This window comes from Herpailurus yagouaroundi, unplaced genomic scaffold (genome assembly GCF_014898765.1).
Source record: "Herpailurus yagouaroundi ecotype Mexico unplaced genomic scaffold, PumYag 140, whole genome shotgun sequence".
Taxonomy (NCBI): Eukaryota; Metazoa; Chordata; class Mammalia; order Carnivora; family Felidae; genus Herpailurus; species Herpailurus yagouaroundi.
The window spans coordinates 46,385,337-46,404,875 of NW_024412395.1; the positions used below are offsets into that span (position 1 = coordinate 46,385,337).

Sequence of the window (19,539 nt, forward strand, 5' to 3'; positions counted from 1 at the left end):
AATGTATCATACCCTGTTTGTTTTTTGTGAGCATTTAATGGATTACTTCTAATGCATAGAGGAACATTAAATAAACAACACGCAAAAAAGAAAGTCTTATCTATTTACACAGCACCTAGTTTATTTTTGTTGTTTGGTACAAATATCTCCATATAGCTACTACTATTTATATACTAAATTCATAGCACAAATTACAACACGGTATTATGCAGTATTAAACAGACACAAAATGGAAATCCATTGGTTTAGATACCAGATTGAATCGAAGGAGAGGTAGATGGATTTTTCTGAGTTTAATAATTAGTAAATACTGGTAATTTTTGTAAATATACAAAGCTTTCAGGGCCTTCAGAGTGCCTAAAGTATTTCTCTTTGTGCTTTCTAGTATTTGAGTTCATAGATTATTAGTGGGTAAGTATCATCTGTTAAGAAGAGAGGTGATTTGGACTTGTGCACAGGGCTTTTATGTAACTTCATTAGCTAAAAATAATTATAATGTCCTTTTGCAATATTTAATATTGGTATTGTACCCCTCCTATAAGCCCAGATCAAAATTATACCTCCATCAGATAGCCTTCCTTAAAAAATCTTCCCCATCAGATGAGCTCTTGCCTTTTTGTTAGCTGGATAATCTCTTGGTTAATTATGTCTGGTATTGTCTTTATCTGTACTTCCGTGATTCCTTTTTGATATATACAAACCCTTGATGTCAGGCACTCAAAATACCTATGAGAGTAATTTGTACATAGTAGATATTAACAACATTTGGGAATGAGTGACAAACAAATATAAAAATAGCAATTACTAAAATATGCTAACTTTTTCCTATTCTTACCAACCTTAAGGAGAGGTTGTGGCTGCAGTGTCCCATGAAACCAGCTATCCCCATGACTCCTAGATACTAGCTTGAGAAAGACTAGAATTTAACTAATGTATAATACAATACAGGGCTTAGCAAACTACAAGCTAAGAATGATTGTATATTTTGTAATGGTTGAAAAAGACCAAAAGAAAAGTAATGTGAGATGTGAAAATTACATGAAATTAAAATTGTAGTGTTCATAAAGATTTTTTTGGAACACTGCTACACTAATTTGTTTGCATATTTTCTACAGCTGTGTTCATGGGACAACAGAATCAAGTAGCAGCTGTGGCAGAAACTATATGACTCGTAAAGCCTAAAAAAGCCTAAAAAATGTTCACTGTCTCTATAGAAAAGTTTGCCAATCCCTGGTACAGTGAATTATTATAGAATATCAAATTTTTCTTTTAATATTTACATTGGGTAAGTCTGAAAAGGAAATCTCATAGGCAAAAGGCTTAGAATATACTTTTCTGGGAAAGACAATGATCAAATCCAATACCGGATATTCTTTTACTAGGCTACAGATTCTACCTCACATGGATCACTTTGTTCGTGATCTCTAACTTCACAGTGAATTCTTGACAGCAGTCATAAAAACATAAGGTATAAAGCTGTAGGTGGATTTGTGTAATTTCATCAACACTGTTTAATAATTTACTATTGACTGTCCTACTGAGAATAATAAATAGCATCATGTTTGAAAACAAAGATGACATCTTTTTGTAGAACCTCTTACCTGTGGGCTCTCAATAAATATGAGCATTTCAAACGTTTTTAAAGGCCTAAGAAATAATACAACAGTATTTGTTCTATTCTTATGTAGGGCATGTTGTGCTCTGTGGATGATGTGGAGGGATAATACAATTGTGAATTAAAAATGAGAGACACAAACAAGAGGAGAACAAAGGACTACAAAATAGGAGATTTGAGGGGCAACATTTTTCTTTTTAACAAAGAAGCTATTCTACAACAGATATTGTTATTACCTTGTTGATTTTTGGAAGGAAATAATGATTTGATTTGAGAGTATAGTTAGAACTCAAAGGAAAAGAAAATGGAGTGTAGCTAAACCTTTAACTGCTTTTTTCACTTATAACATCTTTTGTGGGGGGTTGCAGAAAAGAGGCTGGAGTTCAAACCCAGCATCTTCTGTGTGTTTGAGAGAGAAGTTTAAGAACAATGTGGAACATGTAATATCTCCCATAATAATATTTTTTCAATGACTCCAACTACTCTGAAAATGTCATTTGTAGATAAGAAGTATTGAGTCTGAAATTACGAAGTAGTAATTTATTTGTAACACTCAGAACATTTCTATGTAGAATTGTCGATTCCCACATTATCCATTTATGCTTCTTAAGAGAAATATTGATCAAGTCCATATGAAACAGTTATAAGTGACACTCCAATAGAAGATTTTACTCTTTTCAATTCTTATATTGTTAGTTATTATAATAAACTCAAAATTCAGTCACATCATCAACATGCAGTTTCTCCTCCCCCCTTTCTTCTCTGAAGACTCTGCTGTAAACTATAGGCTAGAAGAAAAGAGTGTCTCAGAGCCTTGTGAAAAGGATTCCATGGCAGAATCCTAAAATGCTTTTTTTAGGCAGAATCCTAAAATGCTACCTCCCCAACCTGTGAGCTATGTGATTATGTTATGTTATAACACAAATGAGATTTTGCAGAGGTAAGTAAGGTTGCTAATCAGTTGACCTAAAATAAGGAGAATATCTAGTTGGCCCTAATGGAACCATAGGTGCTCTTTATTTTTTTTTTAAAGTTTATTTATTTATTTTGAGAGAGAGCATGTGTGCACAAGTGGGGGAGGGGCAGAGAGAGAGAGAGAGAGAGAGAATCCGAAGTAGGTTCTGTACTGTCCGTACAGAGCCCAATGTGGGGCTCAAACACACGAACCGTGAGATCATGACCTGAGCCCAAGTCGGATGCTTAACCGACTGAGCACCCCCCAATGCCCCCGCAGGTACTTTCTAAAAGCAAAAAAAAAAAAAAAAAAAAAAAAAAATTTCTCTAGCTGGCAATGGAAGGGAAAGCCAGGGTTAGTTAAAATGTAAGGAGGATTCAACTCATGGTTGCTATTTCAAGATGGAGAGGGCTAGGTGAGAAGGAACATAGGCAGCCTCTAGGAGCAGACAGTGGTCCCTGGCTGACAACCAACAAGAAGACCTTGGAACCACCACTGCATGTAACTACATTCTGTCAACAGCCTACATGAGATTGGAAGTGGGGTTCTTTCCTAGAGCCTCCAGTTAAGAGCCCATCCCAGCCAAACATTGACCACAGAATTCTGAGAACCTGACTATTGAACCCAATTGAGCCTACCAGGACTTTTGATGGACAGAACTATAAAATAATAAGTGGAAGTTGTTTTCAGCTGCTCTCCTTGGGATAATTCATTGTATAGCAGTAGAAAACAAATACAGACTATATACCATGTACTCTTAACTATTGATATTTCAAGATATAGACTTATGGGTATAAGATAGGGATCTTAAAATGTCACTACTTGGACAACTGTCAGATACTAAAAGACTGAATCAGGATTATCAATATTTTTTTTAGTTCTGAAGAGGATATCTCACAAAAGCAGACTGTTGACCTAATTTCTAGTATTCAAATAAAAGGGAAATCTAATTTTGATAATATTTTTAGCGTTCTTTTTTTTTTCTCATTGGGTATATGAAGAAAACTTTTTTCTTTTTCTTTTTTCTTTTCTATTTTTTGTCTCTCCCTAGCCCTCAATTTAATAGACTATGCTTTTGCAAATTGAAATATATACAAAAAAAATTTTCTAAATGCTAATTCATCCTCCCTGAGGCTTCACAATTCAGGAACAAATACTTTCCTGAGTCTTGTAGCTTTTTTTATGGCAATGATAATTAACTTTACCAGTTCAATAAGAATCTTTCCTCCTTTTGACCAAGACACAATTAGATAAATTGATTATGCAACCAAGACCATACCTGGTAGTGTCATACTGTAGGAGAATAAACTCACTTCATCAGTTCCGACAAGCCCACCATGAAGAAATAAAGGTTCTACTTCACAGGTGAAACCAAGGGCCATAAAACAGCCCCAGAAAATTGGTCTGATACATGTTCCAGAGCTTACACGCTATAAATAACATCACTCTGTGGCAGCCCAGAAATCTCATTGTATTTTAGGGACTTTGGGGAGAGAAGAATCTGTCCAAATTTATAGACTCTACTGGTAAGCTTTGTTGAATTTCTTAGATTTACTTTCTTGGTCTCAGAATAAAACAGCCAATAAGAGCAATTCAAAAACTATGTCTGGAATAATAGAGGTTATTGAAAATGCAATCTGAGATTCTTTATGAAATTTGTACAGAATTTCCTCCAGATGAGCTGACCTCAGCAAGGAGGCTCTTGTGGTTATTAACACCTCATGCTACACCCACATGTCAAGATAAAATGAGACCAGCCTTCTCTTGTTTTCAAGAATAATCTTTGGGGATTATTTGTTTGGTGTTTGTTTGTATATTTTTGAGTCCAAGTGAATTAGAAAATATTTTATGCATACTGGAAAGAATAAGTCTTTTGATCTGTACTAGTAATTTCTGGTATTTCTGCCACTGGACCCAGATTTAACATCCTGTTTCCCTAATTAATAAGCTAAATTTAGCACATGTTGATTCTACATTTGTGTTAGTGTTTTCAACTTTTTCAAAATGACACATATCAAAAATATGATTAAATCTATTTTAGGTTTCACATCTAACCTTTTATAATTTTATTGGGATTGATGATTTTTAACTGTGGAATTTTACTCTGACATAAAGATGGTTTAACTTTTCTTTTTAAACCATTAACTTTTAAAATCCTAAAGGAATCACTGTTATAATTTAATAATTGCCTTGCTCTTGGTCCTGGAAGTTTCGGTGATGTTAAATGAGAGGAAAAGACTATATTTCTCTAAATCAACTGGTTAATTTAGATTATCACTGTTTTTGAGTTTGAAAATCATCATATCTATTTCTTGGCAATTTATTGTTTCCTTATTTGCCTTAAGTTTGCAACAGTATTTTCCAATCAGTAAATTCATTGCTAACTTTGATATTTACACTCACAGACACTTTTACATTAAAGAAACCTGAGAGAGCTACTAAGTATGAAATGCTACCATTTAGGAGGAACTGTAATTGGGTAAGTGAGGGCTGGGACCAGAAGAGAAGTAAATATCAATGGTTGAGTAAAGAATATGATCATTAGGACCAATAATTAGACAGTGGTATTAGCAGTAAAAAAAGTTTTTTTTTAATTTTTCACAGTCTCCTGGGTGGCTCAGTCGGTTAAACATCAGACTCTTGATTTGAGCTCAGTTCATGATCTGACAGTTCGTAAGATTGATCCTGCCTAGAACTTCACACTAACAGCACAGAGCCTGCTTGGGATTCTTTCTCTCCCTCTCTCTCTGCCCACCTCCCCCCAACTCACATATGTGTGCACCCTCTCTCTTTTTCTCTCTCAAAAGAAATAGATTAATTTAAAAATAAAATTTTCAGGGGCTCCTGGATGGCTCAGCTGGTTAAGCGTCTGACTTCGGCTCAGGTCATGATCTCACAGTTCGTGGGTTTGAGCCCCGTGGGCTCTGTGCTGACAACTTAGAGCTGGGAGCCTGCTTCGATTCTGTGTATCTGTCTCTCTCTCTGCCCCTCCCCTGTTCATGCTTTGTCTCTCTCTGTCTCTCAATAATAAATAAACATTAAATTTTTTTTAATTTAAAAAAATAAAATTTTCACTCAATTATTAGTAAATTGCACATGGGGAAAAACAATAAATATGAATATATCTTGCTTTATCTTTGGCTTTCTTATAGAATGCCTTTCATTTTGATGTACAGATTAAAACCAGTAACAATATTTTAAATGACTTGAATACCCAGATTATATTATATTTTGTCAAGTGCTATGTCAATTGTTCTTGCCTGTCTTATTCTGGGGAAAGATTTTATAAGATGGATAGAATAGTTGGTCTTAATTAGTCAACAAGTCTTCATGACCATCAGTTTTCCCCAGTAAGTCTTAGATACCAGTCTATAATTTAAATAATTACTATGGCATTAGCTTAATTGCTTCACGAGAAACTCTTCCTGGTCAATTACTGACAAACAAAAACAGCAACAGGATGTTAACTCCTTATTTTTATTTCAAAAATAGCAATTAGCTTCAACAAATGACAGGTTAAATTCTTTTATTACATGACCAATGCAAAAGCTGAGACCCTGTTACAGATGACATTGAACTCGTATTTCCCAGGTAAACATAGAGTTAAAGTAAGAAATTGCCATTAAATGAAAACATGATATTTTACCTTGTTTTCAAAGAAAATATTTTCATTCAGGAGTATTGCATTTATTAAGGGATATACTGATACATACTTTTTACCTGAAGACACATGACTGTATTTGGTTGGTATTCCATTTGGAAACACTTCGGGGTGTCATTTCCTCCTTTGGATATTGGTTGACTGCATGATGAATATGAAGGAAAGTACATCCTGAATTCCTTTGGAACCCTGAGAGAACAAAGTAGACTAACTTATATGGATACCTTTTTTCTACATATCTATTTTTGTATTTGATGCACTCCTGATTATGTTGAGAGCCAATATTTCCATTGTTATAAAAGTTTATTTTTCTTGTCTACATAAGTTTTCTCAGAAGGGTAGACTAGAGACCCTGGACAGGGCTGAAATTCTATCCTGTCCCTATAATGCTCAGTGTGAAATAACAAGTGAAAATTTGATTAGGTTGGTTTCAGATTGGCCATAATATTTTAATTCAGGACTGGTTATTGAGATAAGGAATGATGTATTTGCTGTGGTTGTAGGGTAGGAAATTCATTATTATATAGACATGCAAAAAATGTGTGGGGCTTTTTACTTATCTATAACTGATAAAATTTTCCTGAGCTCTCAGCTCACTCAGCAGGAGTAATTGCAATGGGGATCAAAACTTCAGTTTACCAATTTAAGGCATATCATTTTCTTTCAGTTTAGACAGTTTCTAGTTAAAAACAATATGATTAGGTAAACATTTAGTCAAGTAAAAAACCAACTCTTTATCAGGGCTATTTGTCCTGTGCCTGTCCCCTTTACAAGAGGGAGTCTAGGGGGTGCCTGGATGACTCAGTTGGTTAAGTGTCTCACCCTTGATTTTGGCTCAGATCATGATCTCAGAGTTTGTGAGATCCAGCTGTGTGTTGGGCTCTGAGCTGACAGTGCAGGGCCTGCTTGAGATCCTCTATCTCTCTCTCTGCCTCTCCCCTGCTTGCACACATGCACTTTCTTTCAAACTAAATAAATAAATAAATAAATAAATAAATAAATAAATAAATAAATATTAAGGGAATATATATATATGTATGTGTGTGTATATATATGTGTGTGTGTAGGGAATCTGGATGAAGGAAAGTTTAGGATCTTCATTGAAGGGGTAGAATGCCTCATGATGGTCTTTGTGTTGGTCTGGCTTTTGGATTTACAATGATTGATGATTGCTATCCACTGACTCATGATCCATGTGGTCTAGTCCTTGAGTGTCTTGCTGGTGTTCATCATTGAAATCTATGGCTAAAAAATTATGGTTTGTTTGTCTTGACTAAGTCAAGATAATGTCAATTCTGTACTATCTTGATCCAAGATGACACTACAGATCCCTTATTTCTTCTGGGTGTGTCTCCCACGTGCTTTCTAGTTGGTCTGGTCTGCCTGCATTGAATTTTTTTGTTCTAGGAGTGTTATGATTTCCTCATTGTAACCACTTTTTAAACCACTTCTCTCCAGTGCCTCAGCACTGCTACACCTCTCCTCTCTGCCTCAGGATCAGTGTGAGGATGGTCTCAGGGGACCCAGTAGGAGATAGGCCAAACCTCCTCCTCCTGGCTTTCTTTTCAACCTAATTAATATCCCACCTCCTGTGAAGTTAACCCTGAGAGGTATATACACACATCCAAGGGGCTCTCTTCCCTCCCAACATCACCTTTCCTGGAAGAGAAAGACTTTCTCCTCCTTCTTTTCTGAAAGAAACTTGCTGATGCCAGATCGTGGATTTCCTCTTTTCTATAGGCTATAATAAAACCTTGCCAACCAATTTGCTCAACTTTGTTCTTAACATATTAAGAGGAGCTAAAAATTTTTGGAAAATATTTTTTCTTAACAAATGGTGATACTTAGCCTATTGACTAGCTGAAAAAGTACACTTTGGTTTTCAAAAGCTTAACATTTTCTTGTTTTTTAGATTGCTGCTATAATCATCATAACTATCCTACAGGCAAATGGATGGCTCCAGAACCATTTTTTTATTCTTTCATACAGCAAAAATCACTGATCAGATGTTACATGCTCAGGACAGTTTCAGGTGCTTGCACGCTAGTGGCAGAGATGAACATTAAATGAGAGAGATAAGGAAGGTATTAGAAAGTGATAATTTCTGTGGATAAGAATGAAACAGAGAAGGATAAGTGGACATGTTGAGAGGGGAAGTTGTGCTGTTCTCCATAGTGGGGGAAAGGTCTCATTGAGAAAGTGACTCCTGAGAATTATCTGAAGGAATGGAAGGAGTTAGTCATTTGATATCTGGGGGAAACCATTTCAGACAGTGAAAAATAGCAAGTTCAGAGGCTTAAGGGCAGGTAGTGTGTCTACTTGGAACAAGAAAGGAGTAGGAGATGATGTCAGAGAGGTAATGAGCAGCTAGAACATATAGGGCCTTGTAAATCAGAGGTGGACTTTGAGTTTTACCCAGGGTGGGTCAGGAAGCCACCAGGCTTTTAAGTGAGGAATGATCATGATCTGAAGCAAGTTTTAGCAGTCTGTAGGAGAGTAAGCAAGAAAATGAGACCATTGGAAGTTATTACAGTAATATAGACCGAGGGATGATGGTGGTTTAAACCAAGCCCCTAGCTGCGAAGAAGTAGCTAATTTCTGGCTATATTTTGAAATTAGAGACATCGGAATTTGATAAGAAACCAGATGAAGGCAGTAAAAAAAAAAAAAAAAAAAGGAATCAAGGATGGTATGAAGATTTCGGCACTGGAACTTGAAAAATGGAAATGTCCTCAACTAAAAAGTAAAATGAGCACATTTGAAATAAGGGGGGGGGGGGAATCAGGAGCTTAATTTTGGATATGATATGTTTGCAATGTCTATTAGACATCCATGTGAAGAAGTTAAGTTGTCAGCAATTAAATATGTAGGTCAGGCATCCAAGGGAGAAGTTGGGTTGGAGATGTACATTCTTTACATCATTAGCATACAGTCTTAATTTCTTACCTAAGAGTAATAAAAGCTTGCCTTACTTGACAGGAAAGAAACAAAAACAGTAAATTGAAAGAAGCTAATGGAATGCCTGAAAACCAAACCAAAAGTTCTAACTAATCATAGATTTTAATGAACACTTAAAATCCCTCTCCAACTAGAGATGTTGGAAGTAAAAAGATTACAGAAGGAAGTTATTCAACAATTCTTTTATTTATTTGTTTGTTTGTTTATTTTTTGCTATTTTTAAAATTTTTAAATCCAAGTTAGTTAACATATAGTGTAATAGTAATTTCAGGAATAGAATTTAGTGATTCATTACTTACATATAACACCCAGTGCTCATCCCAACAAGTGTCCTCCTTAATACCCCTCACCCCTTTAGCCCTTCCCCCCACCCAACACCCCACCAGCAACCCTCAGTTTGTTCTCTGTATTTAAGAGTCTCTTATTGTTTGTCTCCCTCTTCGTTTCTATATTATTTTTGCTTCTCTTCCCTTATGGTTATCTGTTTTGTATCTTAAATTACACATATGAGTAAATCATATGATCTTTGTCTTCTCAGACTGACTTTTTTCGCTTAGCATGATACACTCTAATTCCATCCACGTTATTGCAAATGGCAAGAGTTTATTATTTTTGATTGCCAAGTAATATTCCATTGTATTTATAAACCACATCTTCTCTATCCATTTATTGGCCAATGGACATTTGGGCTCTTTCCATAATTTGGCTATTGTTGATAGTGCTGCTATAAATATTGGGGTGCATGTGCCTCTTCGAATCAGCACTCCTGTATTCTTTGCATACCTAGTAGTGCAATTGCTGGGTCATAGGGTAGTTCTATATTCAGTTTTTTGAAGAACCCTCATACATAAAGGGTTTCTCTTTCTCCACAGCCTCACCAACATCTGTTGTTGCCTGAGTTGTTCATTTTAGTCATTCTGACAGGTGTGAAGTGGTATCTCATTAGGGTTTTGATTGGTATCTCCCTGATGATGAGTGATGTTGAGCATATTTTCATGTGTCTATTAGCCATCTGGATGTCTTCTTTGGAAAAATGTCTATGCATGTCTTTTGCCCATTTTTTTCCACTGGATTATTTGTTTCTTGGATGTTGAATTTGGTAACTTCCTTATAGATTTTGGATACTAACCTTTTATCTGATAGGTCATTTGCAAATATCTTCTCCCATTCCATTAGTTGCCTCTTAGGTTTTGCTGATTGTTTCCTTCACTGTGTAGAAGCTCCTTTTCTTGATGAGGTCCCAATAGTTCATTTATGCTTTTGTTTCCCTTGCCTCTGGAAACATGTCAAGTAAGAAGTTGCTGTGGCCAAGGTCAAAGAGGTTGTTGCCTGTTTTCTCCTCTAGGATTTTGATGGCTTCTCGTCTTACATTTAGATCTTTCATCCATTTTGAGTTTATTTTATTTATTATGGTGTAAGATAGTGGTCTAGTTTCATTCTTCCGTATGTCACTGTCCAGTTTTCCCAACATCATTTGTTGAAGAGACTGTCTTTTATCATTGGATATTCTTTCCTCCTTTGCCAAAAATTAGTTGGCCTTACATTTTGTGGGTCCGTTTCTGGGTTCTCTATTCTGTTCCAATGATCTATGTGCCTGTTTTTGTGCCAGTATCATAATGACTTGATGATTACAAGTTCATAATACAGCTTGAAGTCGGGAATTGTGATGCCTCCAGCTTTGGTTTTCTTTTCCAGGATTGCTTTGGTTATTTGGGGTCTTTTCTGGTTCCATACAAATTTTAGGTTTGTATGTTCACCTCTGTGAAGAATTCTGGTGTTATTTTGATAGGGATTACAGTGAATATATAGATTGCTTTGGGTAGTATTGACATTTTAACAATATTTGTTCTTCCAATCTATGAGCATGGACTGTTTTCCATTTTTTTGTGTCTTCTTCAACTTCTTTCATAAGCTTTCTGTAGTTTTTAGTGTATAGATTTTTCATCTCTTGGGTTAAGTTTATTCTTAGGTATTTTATGCTTTTTTGTGCAGTTGTGAATGGGATCAATTCCTGGATCTGTCATTCTGCTGCTTCATTATTGGTGTATAGAAATGGCAACCAATTTCTGCACACTGATTTTTATATCCTATGACTTTGTTGAATTCATGGGTCAGTTCTAGCAGTGTTTTGGCGGAGTCTTTTGGGTTTTCCACATGGAGGATCATGTCATCTGTGAAGAGTGAAAGCTTGACTTCCTCTTTGCCAATTTGGATGCCTTTTATTTCTTTGTGTTGTCTGATTGCTGAGGCTAGACTTCCAACACTACGTTGAATAACGGTGGTGAGAGTGGACATCCTTGTCGTGTTCCTGACCTTAGGGGGAAAGCTCTGATTTTTTCCCCATTGAGGATGATATTAGCAGTGGGTCTTTTGTATATGGCTTTTATGATACTGAGGGTTTTTATCAAGAAAGGATGCTGTATTTTGTCAATTGCTTTTTCTTCATCTATTGAGAGGATCATGTGGTTCTTATCCTTTCTTTTATGAATGTACCACATTGATTGATTTACAGATATTGAACCAGCCCTGCATCCCAGTAATAAATCCCACTTGATCATGGTGAATAATCCTTTTAATGTATTGTTGGATCCGGTTTGCTAGTATCTTGTTGAGAATTTTTGCATCCATGTTCATCAGGGAAATTGGTCTGTAGTTCTCCTTTTTAGTGGGGTCTTTTTCTGGTTTTGGAATAAGGTAATGCTGGCCTTGTAGAATGCATTTGGAAGTTTTCCTTCCATTTCTATTTTTTGGAACAGCTTCTAAAGAATAGGTGCTAACTGTTTTTTAAGTGTTGGGTAGAATTCCCCTGGAAAGCCATCCAGCTCTTGTTTGTTGGGCGATTTTGGATTACTGATTCAATTCTTTTACTGGTTATGGGTCTGTTCAAATTTTCTATTTCTTCTTGTTTCAGTTGTGGTAGTTTATATGTTTCTAGGAATTTTTCCATATCTTCCAGATTGCCCAATTTGTTGGCATATAATTGCTCATAATATTCTCTTATTATTATTTGCATTCCTGAGGTGTGGGCTATGATTTCTCCTCTTTCATTCGTGATTTTATTTATTCAGGTCCTTTCCTTTTTCTTTTTGATCCATCTGGCTAGGGGTTTATCAATTTTGTTAATTCTTTCAAAGAACCAGCTCTTGGTTTCATTGATCTGTTCTATTGTTTTGTTTTGTTTATGTCATGTTATGTTATGTCATGTTATGTTATGTTATGTTATGTTATGTTATGTTATATTATGTTATGTTATTTATTTTGATAGCATTGGTTTCTGCTCTAATCTTTATTATTTCCCTTCTGCTGGTTTTGGGTTTTGTTTGTTGTTCTTTTTTCCAGCTCTTTTAGGTGTAAGTTAGGCTGTGTATTTGAGACCTTTCTTCCTTCTTTAGGAAGGTCTGGATGACTACATACTTCTCTCTTTTGACCACCTTTGCTGCATCCCAAAGGTTTTGGGCTGTCATGTTTTCACTTTTATTGACTTCCATGTACTTTTTAACTTCCTCTTTAATTTCTTGGTTAACCCATTCATTCTTTAGCAGGATGTTCTTCAATCTGCAAGTATTCATGGTCTTTCCAAATTTTTTTCTTGTGGTTGATTTTAAGTTTCATAGCATTGTGGTCTGAAAATATGCACGGTATGAACTCGATCTTTTTCTACTTGTTGAGGGCTGATTTATGAATTAGTATGTGATCTATTCTGGAGAATGTTCCATTTGTCTCGAGAAGAATGTGTATTCTGCTTTAGGATGAAATGTTCTGAATATATCTGTTAAATCTATCCAGTCCAGTGTGTCATTCAAAGCCATTGCTTCCTTGTTGATTTTCTTCTTAGATAATCTGTCCCTCAGTGTAAGTGGGGTTTTGAAATCCCCTACTATTATAATATCATCTATGAGCTCCTTTATGTTTGTGATTAATTGAATGATATATTTGGGTATTCCACATTGGGGGCATAAATGTTTACAATTGTTAGATCTTCTTGGTAGATAGAGCCCTTAATTACAATATAATGCCCTTCTCCATTTCTTGTCACAGTCTTTATTTTAAAATCTAGTTTGTCTGTTATAAGTATGGCTACTCGAGTTTTCTTTTGACAACCATTAGCATGATAGATGGTTCTTCATCTGTTACTTTCAATCTGCAGGAGTCTTTACGTCTAAAATGAGTCTGTTACAAGTAGCATATAGATGAGTCTTGTTTTCTTATCCATTCTGACACCCTATGTATTTTCATTGGAGCATTTAGTCCATTGACGTTTAGAGTTAGTACTGAAAGATATGAATTTATTGCCATTATGTTGCCTGTAGAGTTGTGTTTCTGGTGGTGTTCTCTGGTCCTTTCTAGTCTTTGTTGCTTTTGTTTGTTTATTTGTTTTTTTCTTTTTTATCTTTTCTCCTCTCAGAGAGTCCCCCTTAAAATTTGTTGCAGGGCTGGTTTAGTGGTCATGAACATCTTTAGTTTTTGTTTGTCTGGGAAACTCTTTATCTTTCCTTCTATTTTGAATGACAGCCTTGCTGGATAAAGAATTCTTGGTGCATATTTTTCTCATTCAGCACGTTGAATATATCCTGCCACTCCTTTCTGGCCTGCTATGTTTCTGTGGATATGTCTGCTGTGAACCCGATCCGTCTTTCCTTATAGGTTAAGGACTTTTTCCCCCTTGCTATTTTCATAATTCTTTCCTTATCTGTGTATTTTGTGAATTTGACTATGATATGCCTTAGTGATGGCCTTTTTTTTTGTTGACTCTAATGGGAGTTCTCTGTGCTTCTCGGATTTTGATGTCTGTGTCCTTCCCCAGATTAGGAAAGTTTTCCACTATAATTTTCTCACATAAACCTTCTGCCCCTTTTTCTCTCTCTTCATCATCTGTGACTCCTATGAATTGGATGTTATTCCTTTTTAATAAGTCACTGAGTTCTCTAAGTCTTCTATCATGATCCTTTCCTCTGTTTCTCTCTTTTTTTCTGCTTTATTATTCTCCATAATTTTATCTTCTAAATCACTGATTTGCTGCTCTGCTTCAACCATCCTTGCTGTCGTGGCAGCCATTCAAGATTGCATCTCAGTTATAGCATTTTTAATTTTGTCCTCACTAGATTTTATTTCTTTTATCTCCACAGAAAGGGATTCCGTGGTTTTTTTTCAACCCCAGCTAGTATTCTTTTTATTATCATGGTTCTAAATTCTATTTTAGACATCTTGTTTGTATCTGTGTTGATTAATCCCTGGATGTCATTTCTGTTTTCTCTTGGAGTAAATTTGTTCATTTTGTCACTTTGGAGAAAAAAAAAAATTAATAACATAAAAAATGAAAATTAAAAACAAAAACAAAAACAAAAAAATCAAATAAAGTAAGGTAGGTCCTAGGTGTGTTTTGCTCTGCTTGTTGAAAGAAGCTTGATAGAATAAAGAAAAAAGGGGAAGAAAAGGGAAAAAAAGGTAAGAAAAACTTTAAAAATTAAAAAAAAACATAATAAAATAGAATAAGATGAAATAAAGAAAATGAAATCGAACAAAAAATTAAAAATAAAATAAAAATAAAAATTTCTCTTTTTGTATCCAAGAATGAGGAAGAGAGAAGTAAAGGAAAGAAAAAAAGAAAAAAAGAAAATAATTCAAGGAAAAACAGAAGCAAAGAAAATGAACAAGTAAATGAACCAGCAAACAGAATGAAAGCTGAATGAAGTTACATCCATTTTCCCCTAGAACTGAAACTGTGAAGACTTTTATAGTCTGTACACTAAGCAGGTAGAGTGACTTGTGCTGGTCTTCTAGGGGATGTGCTTGGAGGACACAGTTGGGCAGGGCTTAGTGTAACAGCTCTGTTCTCCACTAGGTGGCACTGCTTAGTTTACTTGAGTGGATCAATGTGGTACATGGGAGAGGTGGAAATGGCTTCATCCAACTCCCTAGTCTCTGGCACAGGAACTTCCTGCTCTCACCAGTCCACGATCAAGTACCCCTCCTTTGTCTCAGGCCTCTGTCCACTCCTTGCCTCTACCCTGTCCATATCAAATCTATCTGTCTGCCAGATGGCACCTCCCTCCAGAGTTTGTCTCAGATCGGGTTGTGTTTTAAAAACCCATGCTTCAGAGACCCCCTGTGGCTTGGACTTGCCCTGACTTTCTGGGGGAGGGTCTTGTTGAGCAATGCCTGGGTGCCTGCTTGCCCCAGAAAACATTCATGCAATTGTGTAGTGGCAGAGGTTCAGAGACTTATGGCAAGTCACAACACACAGCCTATGCCAGGTTTCACTGCACTCTGGCATCTTTGTCCCAATACCAGCAAACGTGGCTGCTCTCCAGGGTCTGCTGGGACCTTTGCCTGTGGAGAGGCCATATTGCCTCTACCAAATTTCACTCCAAACAGGGAACCACTTCTCCCCATGTGGTACACAGTCCCCTCAGACCCTGCTGCCTGCTCTTGGGGATTCACCCTATTTCCTCACCAGAGCACCACCAGGCACTGAGCTCCAAAACTTCAGACTCTGTGCTCCACAGTTTATAGAATGCTGGTGGCATTGAAACTCTCCTTTTTCCTATAAATGGTTTTGTGGAACAGATTTCTTGTTCAGTCCCCTGTGAGTGCTTACACTCATTCTCTTTCTTTCCAGCTACTTTTGGGGGAGTGCTTTTCTTGCACAATCCTGATGCACTGCACTCTCCCGCATTCTTTTTCTCTGTCCTCTCTCTGCAAAAACAGCTCCTTAGCCTCTGCGGCTTTTCTGTCCTTTAGTTCACCTCTCCACACATGTACCTGCTGAGTTCTGTGGCCAAGTTATGTGGATTGTTGTGTTAATCCTCATATCAATTTCCTAGGTGTTCAAAATGGTTTCATGCTGATCTAGCTATGCTTCAGGGACAAGACAAGCTCAGGGTCTGCAGGATTCTCTGTCATCTTAACTCCCTTCCTCAACAGTTCTTAATAATTGACAGTATTCAGAATATTTTCAAGTTTCAGTTATCTGCGTGACATGTTCCTTCACCTTCTTCAAGTCATTGTTCAATTATAGGCAATGCTGACCACTGTATTTAGGTTTCAGCCTAATTCTTTCACCATTCTCATTCCAAATCTCCTTAACTGCCTTATTTTGGTTTTTGTTTATCAATAGCATTTGTCACTTTCTCAAATACTGTTATTTTCTTATGTTTTTTCATTGTTATATTGCTTAGCTGATACATAGCTCTCAATCCTGCTGGCCTCACCTATGATTCTGGCTTTGGCAGTGGCCGCTGGTTCCCTGTGGGCTTTTGTTTTTAAGTTTTTATTTATTTATTTTTGAGAGAGAGAGCACAGGGGAGGGGTAGAGAGAGAGGGAGAGAGAAAGAATCCCAAGTAGGCTCTGCACTGATAGCACAGAGCCCAGTGTGGGGTTCGATCTCATGAACCCCAAACTAAACTCATGTTTAGTTTGACAAAACATCAAACTAAATCTCAGAATCCTGAAATGTTGTCATTTATGCCTGCAGACTTTGATCAGTTTCATGTAGTTGCAGTCTGACTCAGGCATGAAGTGCCTTACCTCAGACTTCCATCCTAAATTACCGTCTTAGGGCTTCTCTGACAGTGCAGACTTCCTTTGGCAACTTGCTGGATTCAAAATTAGTGTAACATGAATGTGGGGGAACTTGATCCTGCAGGGCTATCCTTGGCCAGGGAGTTGGGCATTTAGTTCCCTAAGGCAAATGTTCCTGTATGCCTTTTACAAAGTTTCTCTTAGGTATAGAATAAGAGTGGTGGCCAACTTACTGCATCCATTAATTGATTCCTCACCCATACTTCTTTTATTCCTCTTGTCCCTAATTTTGTCCACTCAGATAATACTCCTAAATTATCCACTTACATTTATAAGAAGTCTTGATCACGGACTCTACTTTATGAAGAATTCAGGCAAATAATTTCTTTTTCTTCTTCTACCACTTCAGTTGCCCAAAGGTAGCTGATACATCCAAGCATCCAGAAGATTATCTGGCACCTGACAGGGTCCCAACAAATATGTACTGAATTGAGAATTAAACGTAATTTGGCTCTCTCTAAATGAGGTCAGGATTAGGAAGCTGTGATTTCAGTGCCAAAGTGCAACTATCAAAACAATGCATTACCTAATAGTCATTGGACTAGACCATAGGGGAGTTCCAACATGTATGACAATAGGGAGTAGGTGTTAAATGGCCTGTGTTTATGAGGCATACTGCTTGGGATGTGTGTACTTCCTATATGTGTAAATTTGGAAGATTCTTTAACCTCTCTGTGTTGTGATTTCCTCATTTCTAAAATGGCGATAACAATTATCTCTAGTTCAAAGGGTTGTGAGGATTAAATGAGTTGATATATATAGGACATACATGCCATGCAGTAACATGTTTGAATATATACAACATACATGTTTTCAATTATTATTGTTGTTGTTCTTGTTGTTCTTGATTTCCACCACACATAGTATGAAGACCCAGTATCAAATTAAAATAAGTGGACAGTCCCAGACTTCAGGTAAATCTAACCAAAGTTTTCCTTCCATTTTCTTGTATTTTGCTTGTTTTTAGTTACAATTACCATTTACTCTAATAACATTTAAGCCATATAGAAATATATAAAAGTCCACAATATGTTCCATTGCCACAGCCCTGCTGAAGTTTCATTTTATTCAAGTATAACTTTATTTGTTTGCTAATAATATCAGCCCAATTTATAAATGAATTAACCAATTCATGATAAATATTATCATTAGAATAAATACTATATGCTAGTCTATCCTTGGGTCCCCATGCAAGGTTCAGACAACTTGTTTTGCTACCGTGAAGCTTGTGGACAAAACATCAAACTAAATCTCAGAGTCCTGAAATGTTGTCATTTATGAAACAGAGTTTGCCATGCCTACCCCATCATGTTTGAAGGAGAATTAAATGTCATAATGTTTATGAAAGAGCCTGAACACGCTCTGGCATGTACTTGAAGATCAATAGCGCTAATTGGAATGAATGCCAATTTGAATAGCATTAATTGGCATCCCATCCATACCCCATACTTCTCTGAACTGGTTGCTGTGATTTTCTTAAAAAAAAATTCAAATGCAAAGTTTTAACCCTACAAATGTCTCATTAGTACTTGTTGAACAGAACTCACTTTCACGAAAATAAACGTTCCAGAGATGAGCATTAGAGATTGAAACCTTTTAATTAACCATAACAGAACCAGTTCCGGAGTTATTTCAGCTGCATTTCAATTTGTCATTTAATTTAGTAAGTCACAATGAGAACTACTAAAAAGCAACCTAATCCGAGTTCTTTAAATTCTTTTAGCTTGGCGTTATATGCTGAGCAAATGGGTTTATTAAGAAAGCTGCTTGTGAGGCATGATACCTTGAGTCAGATGCTAACCGGTGATTTACAAAGTTTTAACTTATGATACATGCTAAATGTGATTTTTAAGGTAATAGAGATAAGATAATGAATGGAACACTAGCCTTTGCATTAAAAAATTAATCTCTCACTGGATGACCTTGACTTAATCTTTAATTTTTAAGCCTATAAAATATGTGGTTATGGGAATGTAGAAGGAGATAGTAACAAAAATCTCCAATTGTTTTTTTTTTTTTTTTTTTTTTGGCCAAAAAACTCTACAAGGAAGGTCTTGTATACATACAAGATATTATTACTTTAGCAGTTAGGAACCTCAAGTGAGATTCCCACTAACAGTGTACTTGCACAACTATGAAGGAGGAAAGAGGACAGTTTAGTTTCATTGTAGGCAGCTACCAACAGTCTTTTTCTAGTATAAGGTGACTTACGAATATCATTATATACCCAGCTTAGCACTTTTACTGCCTTTAGGTTAAGTGCCATAAACTCATGGGACCTGTAACCTCACGTGTAATAAAATTTTTTAAAGATGAGAAAAACATGATTTGCAATTATTCAGCCCTCTAATACGAATTTATTTACAATCACTTTGACTCCTGAAACGAGTTATTCCTAATCACAGGTGAGATAATTTAGCATAATCAGATTGTACCTTTTTACATCAGTGCTGATGAAGTGTCTAGGGCAGAGCAGGTACCAAATTAAATTCGGTAATAAATTCCAGTGACTTCATTTATGGGGAAATGAGTATCTCTAAAGTAAACCAAGATACTGGAAGAAAACACATAAAATTTTTCAAAGGGGTTTCTGAAGTTTGAAACAAACTAGCATTTGACTTGAAATAATACTGAATAATTACTGAAAAGATTTGTGTCTGTATAAATTCTTCAAAACTATGATCCTAGAATCTAATTATCCCTTACTGCAACCTTAAGAATGTATTTAGATGGTTTATGGCTAGAGTGTTAAAATCTAAATGACCCCA

The 19,539-nt window shown here is 36.2% G+C and overlaps 2 long non-coding RNA genes across 2 annotated transcripts in view; both read left to right on the top strand.

Annotated features, from left to right (window-relative positions):
• The first annotated feature begins 1,120 nt into the window (after positions 1–1,120).
• On the top strand, positions 1,121–14,793 carry LOC121030636 (uncharacterized). The gene is made up of 2 exons (XR_005790339.1): positions 1,121–1,285; positions 14,760–14,793. It is a non-coding gene; the product is annotated as an uncharacterized LOC121030636 (long non-coding RNA).
• A 109-nt stretch (positions 14,794–14,902) lies between these two features.
• Positions 14,903–19,539, top strand: part of LOC121030634 (uncharacterized) — a 29,447-nt gene continuing 24,810 nt past the window's right edge. The window contains exons 1-2 of the long non-coding RNA XR_005790338.1: positions 14,903–14,943; positions 17,636–17,685. This is a non-coding gene — a long non-coding RNA (uncharacterized LOC121030634). The remainder of the gene's footprint in view (positions 14,944–17,635; positions 17,686–19,539) is intronic.